At 38.8% G+C, this 24,919-nt stretch overlaps 1 protein-coding gene across 7 annotated transcripts in view; it reads right to left on the bottom strand.

Moving 5' to 3' along the window:
- Window positions 1-24,919, bottom strand: part of Stox2 (storkhead box 2) — a 215,355-nt gene that overhangs the window by 142,518 nt on the left and 47,918 nt on the right. For 3 of the 7 annotated variants that reach the window (XM_063234683.1, XM_063234682.1, XM_063234688.1), the window contains exon 1: window positions 1-24,919. This exon is cut by the window's left edge; it is cut by the window's right edge and continues 45,636 nt beyond it. The exons of the other annotated variants lie outside the window; for them this stretch is intronic. The gene's annotated coding sequence lies outside the window, so the exon portion shown is untranslated. 7 annotated transcript variants of the gene reach the window in all.

Consider the following 24,919-nt stretch of genomic DNA (forward strand, 5'->3'; position numbering starts at 1 on the left):
GCAAGCTTTCATATAAAATAATTTTATATTTAGTCACCTCAATGAATGTGTGTTTGCTAAACTGTGAGGAGTGCAGTCTTCATTGAAAGTACACCTTATATATTTAAGAATATAGTTCTATTAATGAACAGGGTTCTATTAAACCACCTCTTCTGCACCCTATACTATGCAATATAGTCAAAACTGAAATTTCCACCACCCAAATTTCAGCGTGGTACCTGAAATTTATGACTTTGAAAGACCATATAAAGACTAAAATGTTATGAAAATCACCCAAAGAGTGTTTTGAATATGAACATTTTTATTATGAAATATATTCTACTTAGTCTTTGTTATGGTTTGGGTAAGTGTCCTCCAGAAGCCCATCTGTTTAAAATGGTTTGGTGCTGGTTGTGCTATTCGGAGGTAGTGGAACCTAGAGGATGTGAGACCTAGTGGAAAGAAATTAAGTCATTGGGAGTGTGCCCTTTTAAAGAAGGAACAGAGCAACTCTTGACCCCTCTTTCTCTCTTTGCTGAACTGCCACCACGAGATATCACACATTCCCTACCATGCACTGTGCTGTCACAGGGCCAAAGTAACCATTAACTGCAACCTCTGAAACCATAAACCAAAATAAATCTTCCCCTTTTCAAGTTGATTTTCCCTGGTATTTTGTCTCTGTGACAGAAACCTGGCTAACAGAGTCTTATAATTAACATATGTTTACAGAATCAGATTGATTTAAAATTTATAAACCACCATCAGTTGTAGAATGCACTGTCCTAAGAGATACTGTTATAAATTAAGAGTGCAAAATCAAGAGGGCAAAAACCACCATAATCCTCAATGTTGATTAAATTACTAAAAGTGCAAGGGTACTTAATATATAATTAGGACTTAAAACAGATAAGAACAACTTATGTAAACACAGTTGATGGCTTGAAACAAATAATATTAGAATTCAACAATGCTTTTAGATACAAAAATACTCATTTATTCACAGTTAAACTCTTAGAACTCAACCAACTTATATTCAGAACAAACTTATATGTAGTGTTAAAGGCAGCACACAAGTGCCCAAGCCAGTCCACCTCAGCAATCATTATATGGCTGTAATATTTTACTAGTAGGTCATACAACAGAATTATAGTTTGGTGAAAATAGTATTAGAATATCACAACTGCTTAAGTCATGAAATAGGCTTTGGTGGTTTAGTCTAAAAATGTATTCACTACTTACACTGACTTCCACTCATGGAATTATTAATTGTAAGACACCCCAATCCTGCTCACAGACAGATACTGGGAAGGCCCCATGTGCTACATTATGACTGCCTTTTAGAAGGTGATTCCTGGGCTGGGGATTTAGCTCAGTGGCATAAGCACCTGCCTTGCAAGCGTGTAGTCATGAGTTCGATCCCCGGTACCAACAAAAAATAAAAAGGGGGGGGGAGAAATAGAACGTGATTCTTTTGTCATACCACAATATAACCTGAAATTATTAATCAAATAGAAGGAAGCCAGACATAAGTGCTGCACACCTGTAATCTCAATACTCTAGGAGGCTGAGACAGAAGCTCCTCAAGCTGCTCAAGTCCTAGCTCAGCCTTTTCAACTTTATCTTTAAAAATTAAAATTAAAAGTAAAAAATCAAAGGGCTGGGAATATGGCTCAGGGCAAAGGCCCTGGTTTTAATACCCAGTGCAAAGCTACACATACACAACGTTTCAATTAAATGAGCATTTCCAAAGACTCTTCCCTTAAACACCTTTAGTCACTAATTATTTCTAGTCATACAATTATATAATCTAACAAGCATTTTTATAAATTTCACAAAGTAACTTCAGTCCAACTTTTATCTAAATAATCACAAAGTTTAGCGGAATTCTGAGTTGACAAGCTAATCGTGTGATAAATGACTATTCTAAATATTCTGACAGGACTAATTCTACCTTTATTGATTTAATCTAAGAAATAAAAACATTTCTTATTTTCAAAGCTGTATAATCATGTGGTATATAGCTCTATGAATATAAATGACATCAAATGATGGAAGTATAACTTAGCAGGATGAAAAGGAGATACATTATAACTTTTAACCTTTCATGGGATTTCGATGACTGTAGAAAAAGAATTTAATGCTATCATAAAAACAGCTTTTCCTACCTATCTCTTTAGACACAACACTGATGCCTACCTGGATTCTCAATAGCTGTCTGTGACAGTCAGCTTCCAGGACCATCTGACAACTCTGACAGCACTCTGAAGTAGTGGTTTGTATTTTATTATCTATTTTCATTGCTTTTCATGGAAAACAGTGTTATAAGACAGAAAATCTCATTTTCTTCTGTTTATCATGTATACAAAAAAATCTTCCTTATCCTCTAGTACCGGGAAGCTTTAATTTCACTAACCAGAACCTTCACACAGAAAATAACTACATAATTAATGTTTATTTGTTTGTTTAAAGTTACAGATAATAATCCAAATCTCCCAGAGCTATGTTCATGTCTTGGCATGAGGATTAATACCAAAGCCAAATGAACCTAGGGAAATCCTCAAAACTACAAATAAGCCAAAAAAAAGATTTAAGAGTATACTTGCTGTATTATATTAAGGACATATTTTCATGGACAACAGCAAGGAAGATAAAAAAAGAGGCTTATTCTTTCTCTTTTTTAATAAAAAAGCTTACTCTTAACAAAAAAGATATACTTTTTATAAATGAGAGAATTCACCGAAATCAGGAATTTTATTTCCATTTATTTGGAGTTTGGTCACAAGCAGCAGGAGCCAGTTTGCTGTACCCCGTAAGTCTTCAACTCGAGAAGACACTGGTGTGGCTGCATTGAGGAGAAAAATTGGGCCTCTGATTCTTCATCAGCAGTCAAAAATCATAGAGCTCCACACCACGCCTCCTCTAGCTTAACCAGCAGTTCCTCCTTTCCCCAAGCTTTTCAAGTTCACGTGAGCAACTTTCACCTACATTACAGTACTCACCTTTGAGTATGTTCTGCCACCTTCCTTCATGCTCAGATGACTTAAGCAAAATCATTATGACATCCATTGTTCAACTCCCAAATACAGAAATGATTATCCACTGTATCTGGGATTCTAGTGTTTTCTAGAAAAATGTCACTAAACCTTATTAGTCATATCATTACTCTGATTTCTTCATCTGATGCCTGTTTTCCTAGCATTGCCCCTAGATGCCATCAAGAAGCTTCAGCATCTGGAGCAGAAACAGGCTTGTTGAGCAAGTGTTCAAATCCTAGGTCTAGACTACACACAGTGTGTGAAGGCCATCAGTCAAGATAGTAGACTAATTTACTTCTCTCTCATGTAATTTCACAGTAGATGAATAAAAAGCTGGAGGAGTTCTGATCCTGTCTTGAATCAGTTCTTCTTTTCTCTGCATCCGTGAGGTGTTCTTCTGTAACACTTAGCGTAGGTGATGAGTTGTGTCCCCTAGAAGAAGAGCTGGCATGGGAACTAGATGCTGCATTACTGAAGAGAATATTTTTCCATGATGCCAAAGGACAGATAACCACTGGTCTCTGGTCCCACATCCTATCATGAAGCTAGATCCTGGTTGGGTGAGCCACTGCTCTGAGAAACTACGACATTTTCATGTTTCTAAAGATGAAGTGATCAAAAAGAAAATGAAATTTGGCATTCAAAGAAAACTCATCTGATGCATGAGTGGTCTCTTTCCAGCCCTGCCTAGAAAGTAACAGATCTACCGTTTCACCATCTCAGCCTTTTTTCCCTCGGCTGCAGGCTTAACAAGTTCCACTCTTTCACCTTCTTTCACCATATCATATTTTTGAAATCTTAAAGACAGTATAAGTACTTCAAATCCAATCCAAATTTTAGTGAAATTTCTTAAAGTGCTGTCAGCCAACAAAATACAGATTCAAAGCAAAACTTTTTCTTTTTTCTTTTTTTATATATATATACTCGAGACAGGATCTCACTATGCAGTTCAGGTTGGTCTTGAACTCATTTTGTAGCCCAGGCTGGTCTCAAACTCACAAAGATCCTCTGTCTCAGCCTCCAAGTGCTGGGATTATAGGCATCCACCACCATGCCCAGCTTAGAGAAAAATTTTCTAAATACTCAAGGCATATGCGTATAAATTATACAGATGGTGAACACATAAGTACCCACTTTGATCTACTCTAGTATCTATCAAGTTGTTGCAGGCAGTTCTAGAGCTGAATCACATAATCAAAGGGATCATCAATTCCTGGACATACAAAAATTACAGCCCAGTAAATGTGGGGGGTGGCTATAAATAAAATGATAGCTATTTTTCTTTCCTCTCATTTGCACCAGAGTATCAAATAGGAAGGGTGAATTTTCTCCAACTTCTAGCCATCTTGATTACCATAAGTGCAGAATTTGAGTCCATAAAAATCAACAATAGGAAAAAAAAGTTTTTAAAAGAACTAAATTTGGGCCAAACCTGCCTCTGTATTTGGGTAGTTAGGTTTGACCCAAAGTATAACCTGGTTTGGTGTGTAGACAAATAGTAACTTAATCTAAATGTATACCCTTGCAACCAAGCAACTGAGTCTCAGCCAATAATAGCTGTCAAGCACCCAATTACAAGCTTCCAGCTGATTGGATCCTGTCCATATAAGGCAAATGTTGACTGTTGCTAACAAAGTTGTTTCTGCAAGTCACTTGCTTTTCTCTGGCTGTAAGTATAACCTGTATATGTCCTGAGGTGAAGCTTTCTGAACCATCCTTGGCCTGGAATGATGCCAGACCATTCTGGAATGATTCATAAACTTGTTTCTTGCTCAAGTAAAGTTCGTTAAATTTCACTGCTGTCAGTTTTCACCACAATAAACTGGCAGGCCTACTACACATGTCAGAAGAAAACAAACTTCAAAGATTTTTGTTACTGACAACTAGAAAACTTTGGTGATTCAAGGTTTACACAAGCCTAAATTTTACTGTATTCCTAAACTTTTACAAGAATATTAAAGAAAAGCTCAAGTAAAATTTAGTGCAAGTAATAAGAAAGTTTTAAAGAAAGTCCCAAAGTTCCATACAACAAAGCACATCCTTTTTCTATGAAAGTTATATGTGTATTATATTCTCATGTCCTTTTTGTTTAGTAGCATGGTACAATCAGCAATGAGAGACCAAAGAGAAATACTGTAGATCAAATATTTAAGACACAATCAGAGTAGTAACCTGATTCAAAAGTTAGATCTATTCTAACAATATTGCCATGAAACACAATGGTCACTGCTTAACCCTGAGCTGGGGTCAAGGTGTTGGGCTTAGGATAAATCTGATTCATAAGCAGAACTAACAGCTGAAGAAAATGCACACTCCTTTTAAGCCTTTGTTCCTGCTATAAGTGATTGTTATGCTGGATCTAATATGCAACAAGTTAAATTTCCAGAAAACAATATATCAAGAAGTGAATTTAGTGGTATCTAGTGGCAAGAGAGTATACATTCTGTTAAAAGAAAACCACACCAAATATAGTTTTTCAGGATCTTAATTCATTTTATTTGGGATTCATGAATTGGGGAGCAGTTTGAACCAAAAATAGTTAGGAATGCCTGCTGTCAAACTTTCTGAGTGTTGATACAGTGCTGCAGTGGAAAATTTCACATCTGATTTCATGTGACAAAACATAGGTGCACCAAAAATACTGTACAAAATCACCTTCAGGCTATGTGAATATGGTGCACATGAAACATAAATGAATTTCACGTTCAGACTTGGATCCCATCCCGAAGATATCTCATTTGAATATGTAAATAATACAAAATCGGGGCTGGGGATTTAGCGCAGTGGCACAAGTGCCTGCCTTGCAAGCGCGAGGTCATTTTTCGATCCCCAGTATCAAAATAATAATAATAATAATAATAATAATACAAAATCTGAAGCATTTCTTGTCCAAAGCATTTTAGATTAGGGATGCTCAAACTGTACTTTCCTACAATTTACTAATCTATACTATGGTGATAATATTTAGAAGACTTACTTCAGTAGTTTATGAACACAATTGCATGAATCTTCATAAGTCTAGTATGTAAAGCAATTCCAGAAATAGAGAAAATATTATAAACTATTAACTACTTTTATCAGATTAAGGAGACAGTATCTGCCTAAAATACAGAAATGATATAAAAAAGACACAGTAGATTTTATGTTAAACAAAAAACCTCTAGAAGTTGAAAAACTACAAATTGTTGAAGTTTTAGAAATACAAACAAGGAGCTTTGAAACTAAGCTGAAGAGCAGTTAGAGGAAAAGCAATGAAGACATCAAGAAATGCAAACACATCAGCACCTGAACCTCTGGCACTTGCACAATGTTGTGGTTTATTTAGGAGAATACAGTATAGTCTGTGCTCACTGCCTTTCCACCTCCCTCTTCATAAACCAGGCAAAATGCCTGATTAAAACGGACGGCTCTTAAGTCAGATGCCCTGAAGCTCTGAAATTGAGGTACGCCCCTTCCCTATGACACCAGAGAAACAGAATCATCTTTGGGGTGTCGCGACAGGCTCTCCATAGAAAACATTCTCTTTCACCCTTTTTAATAGGATACCTCAAGGCTCCAACTGGAGAAAAAGGCCACTCGGAAAATCAGCAGTTAGGTCTCTAGGCAAAGAGGTTCAGTGTTAACCTCTTTTCTTGAAATAAGCTGAGTACTTTTGACGCACAGCATCTAGAGCTGGGGCCACTTGAAGTAGGACAAGACCTGAAGACGCCTATATTGTCTGTTTCACCAAAAAGAATTAAAATCACTTGGAAAGACCATGGTTGCCTGTATATGCATCTTTGTATCCTTCAACAAGGCTGTGAGTTTCCCCTACTCCTCATATCCAGGTCTGCTGATAATAAGCCCAATGGATCTGTGAAAATCATCTCACTCATCTGTACCAACTCCCTCTTCCATCTTCCTTAAAGCAGAAATTTTTGTCACATCATTTACTGGCTTCAATTTTGTTTTAACAGCCTCTTTATGCCCCTATGGTAAAAGATCTTCCATAACATGACCATCAAAAAAACTCCTATGCTAGTCTCCACATGCAACCTATACTCCAAGGCTCTCTCACCTTCTTGTCTTCCATTTCTTTCTATATTTCTTTCCTCTGTTTATGATCTTTTTTACTTCTGCTTCCCACCCCAAACTCTTAATTCCATCTTATTCTTTGTTCCTACACCATTATCTCCTCTTTGGTGACTCTTTGTCTTCCTTAGATTCCTCTGTCTTCCTTCAGCCCTTGCACATTAAATTAACCAGCCTCATTTCTGTATTCCTGTAATGCCTTTGATACTACCAGGATGGCCTTTTATTAAACTGCATTGTAATATTTATCTCCCAAAACAGACTGTAAGTTCATTTAGGAAAATAAGAGCGCTTTTCATTCCCAGCACCTGGCACTCTCTAAGTGCTTACGATGTTTGTTTGTTGCAATTTCTACAGCAATATTCGTTCTTTTTTTATAGCCTCTGTCCACCTCATGAACTAAAAAGTAGGTAAGCCACAGTCCCAAGCACTCCCATCACTTTCAAACCCAGTATCCAGGAAGAGAAACAATAAATAATCAGTCTTCAAAACAAAATATAAACTGTCCTTTGGAATCAATGGAGCTTCTCTTATGTGCAAAGCTCAAAGCTCAACTGGGGATTAAACACACACACACACACACACACACACAGGTTTTAGCCTCAAGGAGCAGAGACAGCATATAAACCACCAGGCGGCAGATGATGTTCATAACACTAGCTGCAGACATAGCATTGAAAATAACTCTAAGAGCAACTCTTTGAGTGTTGTGGTAGTGAGGAAAGTTTACCTAGATGAACTTGGATTTGAAGAACTATGATCTTTCATACAGGTACAGAGAAAAGAAAAACACTCCAGATACGTAAGCAAAGAATGAGAGAAGGGAAATTGAATATCATGAGAAGAAACTCAAATGGGAGAAATGCCAAGAAGGATTATAGAAGGATTAGAAGGATTATAAAACAGTTTTGATGAGACAAATAATTTAAGTGATAAGGGGACATAATACTAGGCAGTAGTTTAGAAAAATCCACGTAACTGGTTTTGGTTGATGCTATTGCTACGGGGTAAGGTAGGCAGTGAGTAGTAAATAAATTTGGAAAATACTATTCTATCTCCCTTTTGGAAAGTAACACTACATATTATATTTTTTAAGGTATTGAGGAGTACAACAGTAAAGAATAACTATATACTTACGTTTCTTCATATTTCAGGACTATTGTGAACATAATTTGAAAAAGTTAGAATTCCAGGCAGCACCTAGTGTGGAAATAAAGTGACATTCACACTTTTTAAAGCACAGACCACAGAGTTAACAAACACAGACAATATAGCAGAAGCTGGAACTGAGAAGTGCAGAGCGATAAGGATGTTAAAAGATGTGGAAATTCTGTGAGGAATGATAGAGTTGATTTAGAAGGAAATCAGGCATTTTTGCACAAGCTTTGCCAGGGTTCAGTAGGGTTTCTGTAAACATCCACCAAAAACATGTCCTCCAAGTTCAGATATGGTTGTGTAAATCCCTAGGAGAGAAGAGCAAGCTGTATGGAAATGGGTCGAGATGCGGCAGAGAACCGGCAAATGGACTCTTTTTCTAAGTAAATACATAACCTAATAGATAATAATCCAAAAATCAAAGCCACGCCTGGTTCAAAACATTTATCCTTTAAACCAGGTAAGCGCTGCTCTTGCACCGGGCTCCTACAATCCGGTAGTATAAGCCAGTCATTGCACAATAAAAATGTGAGTGCAAAGGGCAGAGTAATTAACATCGTGCTCAAAACAGGAGTGGATTTATGATTTTCAGCACTTTGAATCTCCATTCACCCAGGTTCTTCATTCTAAACATATGGAAGTACTTTCCAAATGTTATTTCTAATCCTTTCACACACAGAAGAGTTTCAGGCGCAGAAAACACTTGAACTCTTTCAAGAGACCATTTAGTAAACACTGCATAGCAGCGCTCAGAGCTGGTGTTTTCCAAATGGCATTTCCAGATCTTGCATTCCTTGAGATATCCATGGAAGCTGCATATCAAAGGGATTCTATGATCTGGTGTGGAAAATGGCAAGGTTAACGCATTTCTTTCCTGTGGAGCCTCTCAGAATGTTTACAGAATTTCACCTTAGCCCTTGAGGGGGTGGACAGGGGGAGGGAGAGGCGTGTGCATGACTGAACCTGCTACAGCTTCCTTCGTGAGTACTGTACGTGACCCATTTTTTTAGTCCCTTTATGACATTACCAAAAAATACCTGAGCATAGGTAATTTGAGTAAGAAAGATGTTTTTGTACCTCACCATTTCAGAAGCTAAAAGGGCAAAAGCATGGCATCAGTCCTGGCATGGGTGTCCTGACTGTATCATCCCACAGTGGATGAGACGATGGTGGGAGTTTTTGCAAGAAGGAGCGATCATGTGGCAAGATAGAAAGCCAAAAAGCAGTAAAAGGCCAGTCTTGCTCTTTTCTAACAACACATTCTCACAAGAACAACCAATCTACTCCCCTAGAACAGCATTATTTCCTTCTGAGGTCAGCATCTCAATGACCTAATCCCCTTGCACCAAACCCCACTTTTTTATTTTAAGGAGAATAAAACAAAACAGAACAGAGCAGATCAGAGCAAAACAATACAAGCAACACAGGATTTCAAAACAAGACAATAGGAAATCAACCGGGGCTATCACTTGTTAAAGGTTCCAGCCACTTCCCAATATCACCATAGTGGGAATCAAACTAGAATTCTAATGTGTGCATTCTTGGGGGAGAAACCACCTCCTAACCACAGCACTGACATTCTACAAGTGACCTCTTGGAAGACACAGACTACTTGTCCCCTAGGGAGCAAAATGGTTTAAGCAGGGAGACTCTGCACCACTGGATTACTAGCCAAATCCTTGCTGCAAGGGTGGGAGGGCTCTGGGAATGGTAGAAAGAGCTCTGCTACAAGCTAAAAGCCCTCACAATTTGCACTGCTACTCCTCTAACAGGAAATGCCCAGATCTTTGTCAGAAACCTTAGCACATGGCCACGGGAATCAACTGAGAGCTTGAATGCAAAAGGAAAACATCGTCTGGTGCTCTTAAGTGGAGTAGAAGCAACTTCTGTGTCTCTGGAACATCTTCACTACTTTTTCTCATGACACTGACAGCAGGTTATTTAAAAACTCAGTTTTTGCCCAGATGCTACCCAGCCATCAAAAGGGACCATATTCTCAAGCTGCTCTGATCTTACTCTTCACACACAGCCCCTGTGCATGGGTTCATCCCTCTCTGGGCTTCTCATGGCTCCCTGAGCATGGGCTACTTCTTGCCTGGTTTTGCCTCTTCTTCAGAAGGGTCTTTGCTAGTTAGCCTTCTGGAAGGCTCCTCTCCAGCCCACCAGCCTGTTTTGTTTTCTTCCTAACACTTAGCCTTACATGAAGTCATCTTATTAACTTATTCACATGTAACTTTGTGGTCTAGCTCTCTAGAATGTAAGCTCCATGGGAACAAAAACCCAACTGCCTTGCATGTTGTGCCTGGAGTCTAGGGAGTCCTTACTAAAGAGTGCCTTTGGGATGTAAGGAGTTTGACACAGTAGCTGACTTTGACAAGAAAGGAAGAAACCCCTATGGATAGGGAGGAGTGAGAGGCTGTTGGGGTCATGCTAGTGCTCCAGTTTCTGCCAGGACAATAGTGCTTACATAGATATGCACACTCTGACCACCTGTACTACTCTAAATTTTTGTTGGCTTGGTCTTTTTGTATCTTCAAGACAGGGTCTTGCTATGTAGCTCAGGCTGGCAATCATCTTGTTTCAGCCTTCCAAGTGCTAGGATTACAAGCCTCTGCCACCATACCTGTCTATAGCTGTAAATTAATTGGGGGGCGTCTCTTTTGCATCTTGAGATTTTAATCTAAAATGGTTGCTGGCAAATTAGTGTTTATATAACCACATATAAAAGAATAACTGTTACGATTTCTGAGAACCTACTCTATCTAGGCAGTCCTACTCTTTGTTAGGCAGTTTATGTATGTTATCATGTCACATCCTTAAAGTACCCTTCCCAGAGTCACTATGATCTATCTCCAAGTTAAAAAATGGAAGTACAAAAAGTAAGCACCTAGTTTGTGGTTACACTGCGAGTAAGTGAAAGGATTTTGCCTCACATGGGACACTATGGCCAGTGGGAGCCTGGAAGGCGGATCCAAGAGAGCTCTATCTTGAGGTCATCTTCCCCGCCCCTAAGCAATTTACCTGTGGCGAGAAATGAATTCCAATGGGCTACCTGTGCATCAATGCCCCTAAGCTACATATATGCCCCCACACCACGTGTTGGGTGGAGAGAATGCCAGACCCCGGAGGTCATGGAGTCTCTCTTCACATTCTTAAAATAAAGGCCACTTTTATTTCATACTTCTTATCTTTTTAGCCACGCCAAAAATTCTATCAGTAAGCAAAACTGGGATCCCAAAAAAGTTGGTTCTAACTTCTAAATCCATGCGTTCCACTATAACCTGTTTGAAAGTCACTTTTGCAGTCTAGACTGGTACTTTGAAGACTTCTTAACTTTCCCCATACCCTTCTCTACTAGAGCCCGTTACAGGCTATGAGTAGCTGGATGTGCTCCACATCCTGCATATTTCTGGCTACCTGTGAACACCACAGGGGGATGAATGTCATCTCTGGTCAAACATATCACAATGATCTGGTCTGGCACAAACACAGTGGGCAGGAAGAGCACCACCAAGGGTCACCAGAGTGCCAGCAGCCAATCCTTCTCATCTAGAAGGGGCTCTTTGGACTCCTCAGCAGTGAAAGATTCCGTCTGGGGGGTTCTCTCTGCTCCTGAATTTGAAATCTGACTGGGTGCTCGTTTTTTTCACCCTGTTATTAGAAATCTTTGGAAATAGTATTTCTAGTGAGGAGAAATCTGGAGTAGAAAGCAGTACCAGGCAGGAAAATATGCTTTGATTTTTTTTTTTCTCAAATAACTGCTTGCATTGTTGGATTAGTTTACTGTAACAGCAACTGAAAAGGATTTGTTTCTCCAAATAGAGGGTCACCTTGGAGTGATTAGGGTGGCTGCCAAAATAGGATCCCTCTGCAAACGGCTAATGGTGGCACTGACAAGTTTCCACAGGAGAAATCTGGCAGGCGAATACCACAAGGGAAGGCCCCACTAAGGAGCCTGGGATGGAAACCAAATTGTTTGCTTTTCCTTCCATATGTCTGACAGATTCTCCCAGTTTCTGTGGAGTTTATTATAAAAGGTGTCAGACCCTATCAGAAATCTGATGGCAGCCACACATTATCAAATAAATAAAAAGTGCACTCTTTTTGTCTTACCTTTGAAGTTTCCTTAAGTTACTCTGAATAGTGTCTCTCTCTGCCAAGTTTCCTGTGTCTCGCATAATGAGATACTTTCTAATTAGCATATCACAAATATTCCTGGTCCTTTTTTTTTTTCCTTTACAAATTCTGAAATATTTTCAAATGTTTCCTTTACAGGACATCAGGATTTTTCAACTCTATAAAGGTGAAAGAATTAAACCAACATGTCAGCTCAATTTTTCAATTTTTCCCTTTGTTTTTCTTTATTCTTCTGTTTTTCTCCAGTCCTCCCCCATCCTCTCCCTTTTTTCTCCTTTGCTTTCTTTCAAACCAGCAGGCAGCATGGAACAGTGGAAAGGTCACAGGACTGAAAGCCCAAAGTCCTGGATTTGGGTTTTGGCTGGGCCACTAATTAGCTGTGTCATTGTAGGCAAATTGCTTCACCTTTGAGGGCCCTGGTTCCCTTTCCTGTATAATGAGGAGGCTGGACTAAATGGAAAGTCCCTCACAGTTCTAAACACTATGATTCTATTTGTGAAGCTTGAATAATTCCTTGTCTCTTTATTCAAAAACTGGAGCAAGTCATTTTCTTTGATTTAAAAATGCACAGTGAACTCTACCTAAAATAGGTACAGACATCAGTAAAAAGGAATGTGATGTTAAAGGAACACAGATATTTAACTGCAGAATTATATATTATCTTTAAGCAGCAAAAAGCCTTCCCTAGAAAGATATATTTTCTTACTAGCTTGAATACATTGAAAACTACGTAAATGCACACACAGTACTGTGACTTTAGATCCATCAACATAACTGACATGAGCTAATCCTAATGGAGTAATTGTGACCAGGAAAACAAAGTCCTAGATACCAAAAAGGTTTCACAGTCTTTGGTACACTAGAAAAAAATCCAGTGAGTTCAATAAAATATGATTATATTCTGGACTGCCTCAGTGAGATTGAGTTTCAGGTTTGGCTTGTAATGTCAAAATCATAAAAATACAGAAATGTACCGTGGTTTCAATTCTGAGTTCCTGGGGAGCGAGGCCCATGCCAGCCTTATGTTCACATCACTTAATCTGCCTGATCCTACTGGGTGGAATGAGATATCCAGGGCCTGCCACCTCTACCACAGGACAGTGTGGCTTCTGCTCAGCAGGCTGCCCAGCAGGCCTTGCTCTTTAGGCTCCAGGTGAGGTCTCAGCCTCATCTTGGCAGGGAGTGAGTGTGTAACAGGCAAAGCTGCTAACCTCATGGCAGCTGAGAAGCAGAGAGGAGAGGAGAGACAGACAGACAGACACAGAGACAGAGAGACAGAGAGCGCAGCCAGGATCCCACAAGCTCCTTCAAGAGCACACTTCTAATGACCTAACTTCCTCTTGCCAAGTCCACCTCTTCCCAACAACAGAGGCTGCAGCCCAACCTTTACCACTTGGGCCTTTGAGGACACTTAAGAACCAAACTGTATCAGGACAGAAACTGAAATTCTGAGATGTGCACATTAGTCAGAGGAGACTGGAGGTGGCAGCAGCAGTTGGATTGCACAGCTTAACCACTCACACAGCAGCAGCACCAGCCTGAGGAGGCGGGGGAGGCCCGTTTGATCTCCCTGTGCTCTAACCCTGGGGCAGTGCCAGCCTAACCACACAATCCAGCCTTAATTATACACGTCATTCCTTGCTGCTCATGTGTCCTCTCCCCTTATCCAGGACAGGACAGACCAAATCTTCGGCACTTCCCACAGTAAATTCTAGACTAGATCTGATAGTTGACTGTTTAAGTCCCATAGAATGAGTGCCAAAGAGAATAAAATCACAGGCATTACTATGCATGCAATAACTTTGAACAGACACCAGGGTGGGGGGACTTTTTAAAGAAATACCTTGATATTGTCCTGCCTTTTTTCCTGTAATACCAAACAGCCCGTAATTCTTAAGGAAGGGAGTTATCATCCCTGAGATCCATACAAGGTAACCACAACTAAATGTTCACACAGATCATCCTATTATTAGTGCAGCCAACCAGGGACAAGTGATTGAGAGCAGTGATTTTTCTGTATGTGTCTCTGTGTGTGTGAGTGTCACGGGGGATTGAACCTAAGACGTTTTTATTGACCCATATCCTCAGCTTTTATTTTTTCGAGTCAGGGTGTAAGTTGTGCCAAGTGGACTTGAACCTGTGATCCGCTTGCCCCAGCCTCCCAGGATGTTGAGTTTACAGATCAGTGACTATGTTTAGGAATTTATAGGCAGATCCCTGGGCTGCTTTTCAGTTTGGATAGAGTTTGACACCCTGTGACAGGCCAGTGGGGTATCCCATCTGCACTCTTAGAACACATCTGAGAGGTGTCTTCCTGACCTAAGACTGGAAACCTGAAGTCTGTCAGAAAGTCCCCACTAACGCCAAGAATGAAGCTCTCAGACTAGAAGTAGACTCAGAAGAAATTGGTCAAGACACCTGCTGACTTGAACTAAACTGCCCTGCTCCCAACCCAAACTGTAGCAGTGAGACCACAGCATTCTCAAGATCAGCATGATAGGCTGAAGACTCCTATCGAAATGCACACTAAGCAGCTGCAACATCAAATGTCACTTCAAAAACAAGGCGGGACAGAGGTGAAGGCCCAGCACTTTTACCCCATTTGCACACCTCCAGACCATTCATGAGCACCTTCAACACACAATCCCAACCTATATTCCACTGGATAAAAGCTTGCTTGCTCACATGTATTTCTGCAAAGGGCAAATCAACCATGCCTACTTAGCACTTTTTTCTTGCGCTTTTTGCTTACATACACAAGTTTTAAAGTGTAAGTTTATGTATCATAAACTTTGCAGGACTTTCCCACACTGAGATATTTTCAAGATGGATGCTACTAACCATTAGTTAATAGTTAGGATTTTCAAGCTACTATTGTTATAGGTTACACTTGTCAGCAAGAAAAAGTGAGTATGTGGAAATTATATGAACATTTTTAGGACACAGGGGTCCATTTAGTATACTGAGGCAATAATTTATCCAATAGGACCCAAGTGTCCAGCGGGTCTCCAAATCCCTTGCACATTTCTCTTCACGATTCTCCCAAGACTGGCTGATGAGCTAAGCGAGCCTGCATCTGTGTTAAAGAAACACAGTGGGCTGAGCTAATGCCGTATAGTCAGCCATAGAAGAGGCTCAAACACATGACGTAATTGCCAGTTAAACAGTTGGGAATTGTTATTTTCAGAATTAAAAATTTAAGCTAATGTGTGGGATTCAACATACTTACTAAACTTGTGTTCCACATGTATGGGAATGAATTCTGGCATTGCTATCCTCACTCATTTTAATTTGCCAAAGCCTCTATCTTGGATCATTTTGTGAATTTTAGGTTACCAAAGAAAATATTGGGGTAAAGAGTTTCTTGTTTAATCATTAACATTTCTGGGTTTTTAAGAAAAAACCAAATCTACTCATGGAACATTCCATTTCCAGAAAAGTAGTCTAAATACCAAAAATCTCAGATTTTCATGTTGTCAGACTAGCCAAGATTTGCCAAGTATTATACTACATTGAGACACAAACTAAAATAAAAACATCCCCTGTTTATAAACAATCTTCCATATGTGTTGGATAGAAAAGTACTAAATGACAATTAATTGGCCGACTTCTGCAATCTGCCATTAATTGCTATTTTCCAGTTAAAATGATTCCGTTAAATTTTATTTTCAGGGTTCTTTTTCAAGCTCATTTATAAGAAACTTTCTATGTTTCACTGAGATGTCAAATAATTTACATAATGGTCCTATTTACATAGGACTCAACTACTTCTATGCTAAAATTTTAGATAAATGGGTCTACTTTATTTATGCAAAGGTTTTTGTTTTTGTTTTTGTTTTGCTTTTGTTTTTTGGTTCAAACTTGAGACTTTAGGCTTACCAAGCAAGAGCTTAAGCCGCTGAGCTAAATCCCCAGGTAGGCTTCTTATTTATTACTTATGATGTGATCAAAATATACAGTGAATGTTTAATTTTTTTCAGAAATGATTACAGTAAAAGCCACACTGTGCTTACTCCACTCACTTTGAGCAAACTTATCCTATCATTCTTACTACTTTCTGAAGCAGTTGTGGCAGCCCTTTTTCATGAGTATCTTTACAAGGTATAATTGTAAAAAATATGATAAATGTTGCATCAAGTGCAGTCCAATGGAAAGGCAGGCTTGTAAAAGCAAAATAGTGTGTTTTCATCCGCTCTGGTACCATGCAACTTCTGGCTCTTAGTAAAGTCAGAATGATCACACAAGGTAAACGTATTAAGTCAATTCAGAACATTAAGGCATCCACGACAATGCAACTAAAGATAATATTGTGTTTCAATTTTTAAAAAATAGTAAAAGACACCTTGTCAATAATTCCCCTCAAAATGCTCTTCCTAGAATTGAACATCCTCATCCCATCATTCTTGTCACTTTGTAAAACAATCCGATAGTCCTTTTTTATGACGGTTCTTCATTGTGCTGTCTTAATATCCTAAATTGATTCAAAATATTCATCCTTCATAGTTATTTTGGCTTTGGGAAAGTGCCAGAAGTTGCATGGTGCCAGACCCAGAGATTAAGGTGGCTGAGGACATACCATGTTTTTACAAGTCTGCCTTTTCATTGCCCAGCACTTCATAATGGCATTCACCATAATTTTTAATCAAACGTCATAAAGAAATTCACAAAGGTGGACTTCCAGAACTGCTTCAGAAAGTGGCAAGAATGAAGGGATAGATATGCTCAAAGTGAGGGAGAAGTATATTGGGGGGGGCTCAGAGCAATGTGCCTCTTGCTGAAATAAATTTTTAAAATTCAAAAATTCACTGTATTTTTCAGTTGTCCCATATACATGTAATAATCTGATTTTCTTAACCCTCAGCTAGACCTTTATAGTTTTTAAAGTCCAGTTTATAAACTCAGATTTAGTACCTCTGAACAACGCCAGATTAAAATATGTCCGTACAATCAGAAATTTCAGTTTCTGTTTATTCTCTGTATGTGAGATCAAGCCATAGGGAATTCACTGGACCAAGTTATAATATTAAAATAACCAAAACATGGATCAAAACACTCATCTAATGATATTTAATATGGGCTCATCCAAGAAAATCATCTCTTGGATAAGAAGTCTAAGCTAAGCAGCGTTTGACAGAGGTACACTAAAGCATTATTCAAAACACTTCAGTGTGCTTCATGATGATCTTTCCACAAGTTTCTAGAAAGAACAATCTGAAATTGGAGAGCTATTTACAAATAATTCTACAAGTACAGATGAATTGTGAAAGTAGGAAGACCTGGTACAATAAAAGTTTATAACGATGATATTTCCCACATGAGGCACGCAAGTAACATTTCCTGGGGTTCCTGATTTTAGACAAATGAACTATTAGTACCACCATCACTACAAGAAAATAAAGTGTCAGGTTTTATGAAGTCTTATATTTTAAAATTCAGACCAATTTCTGAGTTTCTTACCTCTAACAACACACCCCAGAGTTCAATATACTTACTCTCCAGTCTGGTTGCTAGATTTCTTGTTTTTGCAAGGCGTCTGTAAAATGTACAGATGGTAATAATCTGTGGCTTACTTTAAATCTTGGCGACTGCTGCTTTTATTCTCTTGATTTCCTTTGGTGCCAAAGATGCCGTTGTACTCCAGAGTTACCGCATGTTGAGTGAAAGTGCTGTCAACATTTTATTACATTCAGCATTTCAGGTTTCCTGATAGCTAACTCAAACATTTAACATAGCTGTGCCCCGCACCCTTCTCAATCCTCTTTTTCTTCCTCCCTCCAAGGAAAGGTGTGGGCTCTCCTTAAGCAGTCCAGAGCTTCAAAATTGTACTTTTCCAGACTTCATTAAAATAAATCCTAATGCAATTCATTTCTACCTTGAGACACTTTTTTCCTTCCCTAGCTGCGTAGGCAGTGTAATTTTCCCACACTCTCCCGTACTGGTGAATGGCTTGCCTGGACAAGTATGATAACACTTGGGCAGGAGATTAAAAACCCACACTGAAGTCATTAAGGACTTGTGGGGCAGAGCCCCGAATCCACTCAGCACCGTCTCCAAGCACCGTCACTTTGGCCTAAACAGCAACCAGAAAGTCCTAACCAAGAAGACAATCATACACTGGCATTTCCTGGAACTTGAAGCATCTGGCATTTTATATAAGAAAACAGTCTTTCAATTGAGATGCCAGAGCAGGAGGAAATACCTTAACTGTTAACTTTATTTCACCTCAAATCATGTGAATCGTAGGCCACTATGAGGTCTAAAACCAAGGTGGCCGTAAGTCAAATTTTGTCCAGAAAAGTACCACTGAGAAATTTTCCTAATATTGCCTTTCCCTCTTACAGGGTTCTAGTGTCATCAACAAAGTACTTATTTACTTTGCTTTTAGCTTTGACCTAAGCCCTAGAAAGTTCTTCACATTTCCTATGTGTGCTTGAAAAAAGAACTGATATCTATAATCTCAAGTCATGGGTACAAATAGTAATCTAGCCATTTTGACTGTCAAGAACTTAACAGATATTACACCAATTTATGAATCCATTCACTTTATTTTAGAGGCATTAGTTTCCTCTCCTTTACTAATAGAAGTCTTAACCATTCCCTATCCAGTTTAATACAGAGAAAAAGAATCTACCACAGCCTACAGAAATACTTCCTCCTAGGTACAGGGGGTCATGGGATTATACAACTCAGAATAATTTTGATGTGAACAAGATACTGCTGCATCCTATCTGTTGCATGATTAAAAGATGAAAGAGAAGATAGCAACACATTCCTCTTTTAACTCTCTGTTAAAGAAACCTCACTTAAGGGATATTGGGGAATGGACCATTGAGGGGTGATAGCTCAGTGGTAGAGTGAATCTAATACATGTGAGCCCCAGGATTCCACTCCCCTCCCCACCACAAAATAATAATAAGAAGCAGCACAATTGTTGTTTTGGAGATGGTGGAAATGGTATTCTTCATTTTTTTATTACTTTTTTTGTCCTTAAAATCTAAACGAGCCTTTCAGGCACAAGAATATGCAAATATTTGAGGGAAATAGAGCATATCTGAAAAACATCAAGAAAGAAAAATCAATCAGCTGTCAGAGGGATCTGGAAAAATAATTCATGGGCAAATAAAATGAATTAGAAACAAGCTCAGCCATCCCCTCTTTGGCATATACACTGAACCAGTGCACTGGCCTCTGGCCATGGCATTTCACCCTGTCCTTCTCCTCATGTGGACAGCTCCAGCCTTTGTTTCTAGCTGTACTTTCTTCCAAGTCTCAATCTTACCTAATCAATGTCTAATATCTGAACCTAGATGTCTTAAGTACTACTCAAACACAAAGCTTTCTAGATTCAGAAATTATTGCTGTTTCCATATCCATATTTTTGATAAGTCCAGCTACCCCAAAATTCAATTTTGTCTTGTGTGGGAAGTCCTATAAATGCTATTGTCAAAATCCTTCTTGTGTCTCTCCTTTGTGAAGTTACATTATTTTTCAACACTCCCTCAAAAGAGCCCACCTGACCCACCTGGGGTTGGCCCAGCTTAATCTTCAATTCTCAGGACCAATCCCAACTCATAGCAGGAGGTCTTTACTCTGGGCCAGGGCTCTTGCCTTGTGTAGCACTGGCTGTTAATCCTTCCTTGAAGTCCCAATTTTAATCAAAGAGTTTCCAGTCCCTAATGCCAACCTGCCTCTATCCTTCAAATAACAGGGCTTCACCTCTAAGTCATGTTCCCAAGCTTCTGTTTTGGGAACTGCCCAGTAAATCTGGCTCCCTTGGGTCTGGGACTCTTGCCAGCTTCCCAGTGTGGCTGTGAGATGCCCTCTCCCATCTCTAGCTCAGTGCTTTGGAATCTGCTGGTCCTCTGCAGCACTGCACTCATATCCAGAGTTACTTAACTCATCATCCAAAAACCTAGAGATCACCATGCCTGCCAGAAACTGCTTGCTCGCTTCAAATATAACCTAAACTCCCACCAGGCCAAAACCAGAGCCAGAAACCAGGCACTCAGCAAAATTGTATTTGTTCCATCTGGGCCCTGACACAAGCTCTGCGCTCCTGCTCCAGGCTCAGGTTTAGCTTACTTTGGCTCTGAGTCGACACTTCTGGTTTTACCCCTATTACATGACTGTTTGGACATTTTGTATTTTTGATCCCCATTTCTAATCCTCCACTTCCTCAGTAAAGATGGCAGCTTGCTCCAATTCTGATATAGTCAGGATACAATAGCCTCCACCCTTCCGAGCAGCCACCCCCCACCCTTCCCACCATTCCTCCTGGTTTCTGGCTATGGCAACCACTTCCACCACCTGCTTCCTAGCTATTCTTTCTTCCTGGTTTACAGGACCCTGGTCCTTTGATCTTTTGGAGGCCCTTCCTTACCCCTAAAGAAAGAATCATGAGTTTGTCATGGTAATATCTTCCCTTGGCCAGTGTTTGATCAGAGGATGAGCATGTGACCTATTTTGCCTAACGAAGTAAAAAGTTTTCTAGGGGATGTTTTCCTTTCCAATTTAAAAGTAATCACCAAGAAAATGACTTCTACAAATTTTCTGAGATACAGGGAACCACAGAAGCCATTTCAAGATGAAGAGGCAACAAATGAGGCCATAGGAGGAAGCATTCTAATGATAGTAAAAGATAGAGATAAGGATCAATAGTTCTTGCCAGGATCACTGGACTGCTTTTCTAGGCCTTGTCTATCTATCCCCTAAAACCTTGCTACATAATTAAAATAAATTTCTACTTATGTGTGTCAATCAAGTTTTCTTTCTTTTTTTTTTTTTAAACAGAGTTTTGCTATGCAATTCCTTGAATTCACTTTGTAGCCCAGGCTGGTCTCAAACTTTGCAATGATCCTCCTGCCTCAGCCTCCCAAGTCCTGGGTTTGCAGGCATGCACCACCAACATCCAGTTTTAATCAAGTTTTCGCTATAGGCAACCAAACATGTCTCTCAACACAACAGATTCCTGAACTACGTAACTTTCTAGAAGTTCAGTATATCCTGGTACCTGAAGCTAGATCAGTTAAATCCCCCATTTTATATTCTCTTCTCCTCATTCATACTTGTTTGCTTTTAACACATAGGGTTTAAGGTTCATGTGTACAGAGTCCTCCACAGAAATAGCTAATAAGTGATCAAAAATCTGTCAGAATCAACTTTACCTGAACTATGGAACTAGTCCAAGGGACCAGAAACTAGATGAACATGTAAGAGGAGCCTGACTCTGAGTGGTAGAGATTTACAGCATTTTAACCTCTCTGGGCCTTACATCACCCACATAGGCCAGCAGCCCACTTTCTGGGGAAGCAAGATGCTCCTCACGCTGGAAGGAGCAGAGTACACCTTATCTCCAAGTAACTGTGGTTATTTGTTTTAATCTGAAGGATTAAAGTCCATGCAAAGGACTTTCCTTTATTTCTTATCTCAAAACTCTCTCTGTCTGGAGAGGTGACTATCCAGGAATCATTTGCCTAAAATATTTAAAAATACATGAATTCATTGTTCATACCTGGGGCAAGAGATCAAAATGCCTAGGAGGAAATGCTAGAAAGTGAGAGATACTTCTTCAAGGAAGACCAACAAAAGGCTTCCATGTATTCTTGGGAATCTAGAAGCCAAACACGTGCTAACAGAAAGAAACATGCTCAGGGAAGAGCTGAGATGAGCCTACGTCTCCATTCTGGCCGAGTTGACAGGCTCTGCACAGGCAGGAAGTGAAGGCTAAGGCAGCATCCTCAACTACATGGCTGAGTGTCAGTCATACACCAGCATGCACAGCCCACTAGCCCTGATTATTTTCTTTTTCCCTTTTTTTGTCTTCCCCTCTTCCTTTTTTTCTCTTCTTTGTCTCAAATGTTCAAGGAAATCTTCAAACATTTTATAGTAAAATTAAACTTTTTTTTAAAGAGATATTTTTATTACAAGAAAGATTAAGTGAATAAAAGGATGCCTTTATAGTGAAATAAATCAATTGCTTACCCCAGTTTTTCATCCACCTACAGATGTCAGGAGGCCTAAAGAAGAAATGCATTCTTCTAGGTTTGTTCTTTTAGGAGAGCACCTGTTGCTCTCTCATGAAAACATTTCTCATTGCCTAAACCTTCAACTGAATGACGGGAACTCACTCAGACAGTGTTGAGTCAAAGAAAAAAATGACTGCAATTTTAATAACCTTTTGTGATCATGTGTCCCTTTTTCAGAAGTTCAAATTTTGAAATACTAGCAAACATAAATGTTGAATATTAATTTTTTTTTTTTACAAATAGGGTTATTGCTTTTAGATTCAAAATCTGGGATTTGGTTGAGAACAGTGGTCAAAATGAGATTGAAAAAGTGAGTATAATTTCATCTCAGATCTTATTCCTGCACCACATAAAATATAATTTGTATATTAAAAAGTTAAGTAAAAATGTACAGAAGTATGAAAAGTCATAATTATTAGAAAGTACACTGACAAATGAAGAAAGAAACATTAGAATAAATGAATTGTGGAATTAAGGTTGAGGGCATTTATTTTCTCTTGAAATGGTTGCTCATTTTGTTACCTTCACAGAACTAAAACTCAAAAGAAAAAAGAAAAATTTAGATATTTTGTCCAAACCAGAAAAGAAACTGAAGCTTTTACACTTGAATTAGTGCATTTCTTTTGCCAATTTTGAATACAAATAATAAGAGCATATTTGTTGGGGACCTTGAGAAAATTTTATTTTCTCCTCCTAAGACTATAAACAGTTTTTACAGCTTATTGTCACTATTTTTGTCTATATTCTCTAAAATTTAAATTTAACAAGTGTGAAAATAACTGACAAATCATGTTCTGTATTTTTTTTAATTTAGACATAAAAAATACTTTAGCACCAAATTTGGAAACAATCAAGAATTCTTAGGCCTGAAGTAAAATTCCAAATAAAACATTGGGTAATTAATCTCTTTTTCTTTTTAAAATAGGTGGCTTTACATTTAAGGAAAAACTTATAAGCAGTTTTTTCTCTGAAATAACTGTAAGAAGCATTTATTTTTATAATTACAAGAGAAACGTGTACTGATTATCATGTTTACTTTTTTTATTTTTTAGGTAGACAATCTCAATAAGACACAAAACATCCTACCTTTCATTTGCTTAAGTACATCTGCTCTCTCACTATCCTCAAGAAATCAGAAAAATAAGAATATTGTAGCACTGGGCCACACATTAATATCCTGCAATATTTCTATGTGTCTTTTAATGTTCAATGGTTTAAATTACATCCTTCTTTTCATGGTGAAACATAAATTGCCCAAGAGTTCACAGATACATGTTCCAAAATCTTAAAGCCAACTAGGACCATCCTACTCTATGCCTTATACATTTTTAAGTCCTTGATATTTATACTTTCACATTTATATACTTGATTTTGGCCACTGGCAGCCAAATTCTATTATTTCCTAATGAAATGAAATACTTAAAAATATCTGCTAATATTTCTGAAAAGATTTTCACTAAATATTAAAGCAGAGTTCTATAATGCTGATAAACAGTGCCTATCGATGAGATGAGTCAGAATTAACTTAAAATCCTTACCTTTTCCAGATTTTGAAACTTAAAAATTCACCTCAGTTTCAACCAAATGAGTTTTTCATGCTTTCTTAAACATTTTTTTTCTGTTCCTAGTGCTGGAGATCTAAACCCAAAGTACCTCACTTTCTGGGTAAGCACCCTTACTGAGCTACCCCTCAGCCCTCAAAATGTTATCTTATCAATGAGACTGTAAAATAATATGAAATCCATGAGGGCAGGAACTTTTGCAATTGTGACCACAGCTGAGTCTCCACTTCATCATACTCTAGTATGATGCCAGTTATAAACCTGGCACTCAATGCTAGCTACCTATTGTCAATGTTGTAGAACTTCATCACCAAAGATTAAGATTAAGGTCAAATAATTGAGAGTAGAAGTGTTACCAATTTCTCCATCAAACACAAAAACAATTATTTCCCACAATCACTTTGTAAATTTCAGTCTCTCTGCTTTCTAAGGTTCTTTTGCAGTCAAATGGAACATCATTTCAATTGATGTAGGACAGCTCACCTTGCTGACATAGAAGGAATATTTCAAAGCACAACTCTTTTAAGTAGCAGGATTCATTTAGTAAATTGTCACTTAACATACACTTAATGACAACCTACTCACCCACAGGAACGGATGCCTCCAAGAGGTGAACAATAGCACTAGTAGAAACCGACTCAGTAGATTCGAGCCTTTTCCAGCCTCTTATTTATAATTAGAAGCCTTCTCTGCACTCACACCACTGCTGGTGCCATTAGACTCCATAAATATAAATGTGTCTCCTCTGCTTGTATTCTCAGTCCGTGCCCTCATTCCTTGCAACTCCATTTTAAACATTCCCATGACATCTCTTGGAGGCCTGGCCTCTTCCGATGGCTCAAGGAAATCATATTGCCTGGCATCATAGAGTCTGCGTCCCTGACACCTGGAGGTCACAGAGGTCATTACCTCATCTTCTTTCTCTTCAGTTATCTTCCAGGGTTGATCTGGC

This window comes from Cavia porcellus, unplaced genomic scaffold (genome assembly GCF_034190915.1).
Source record: "Cavia porcellus strain 051 isolate PalLab524CR breed Dunkin Hartley unplaced genomic scaffold, mCavPor4.1 scaffold_24, whole genome shotgun sequence".
Classification (NCBI taxonomy): Eukaryota; Metazoa; Chordata; class Mammalia; order Rodentia; family Caviidae; genus Cavia; species Cavia porcellus.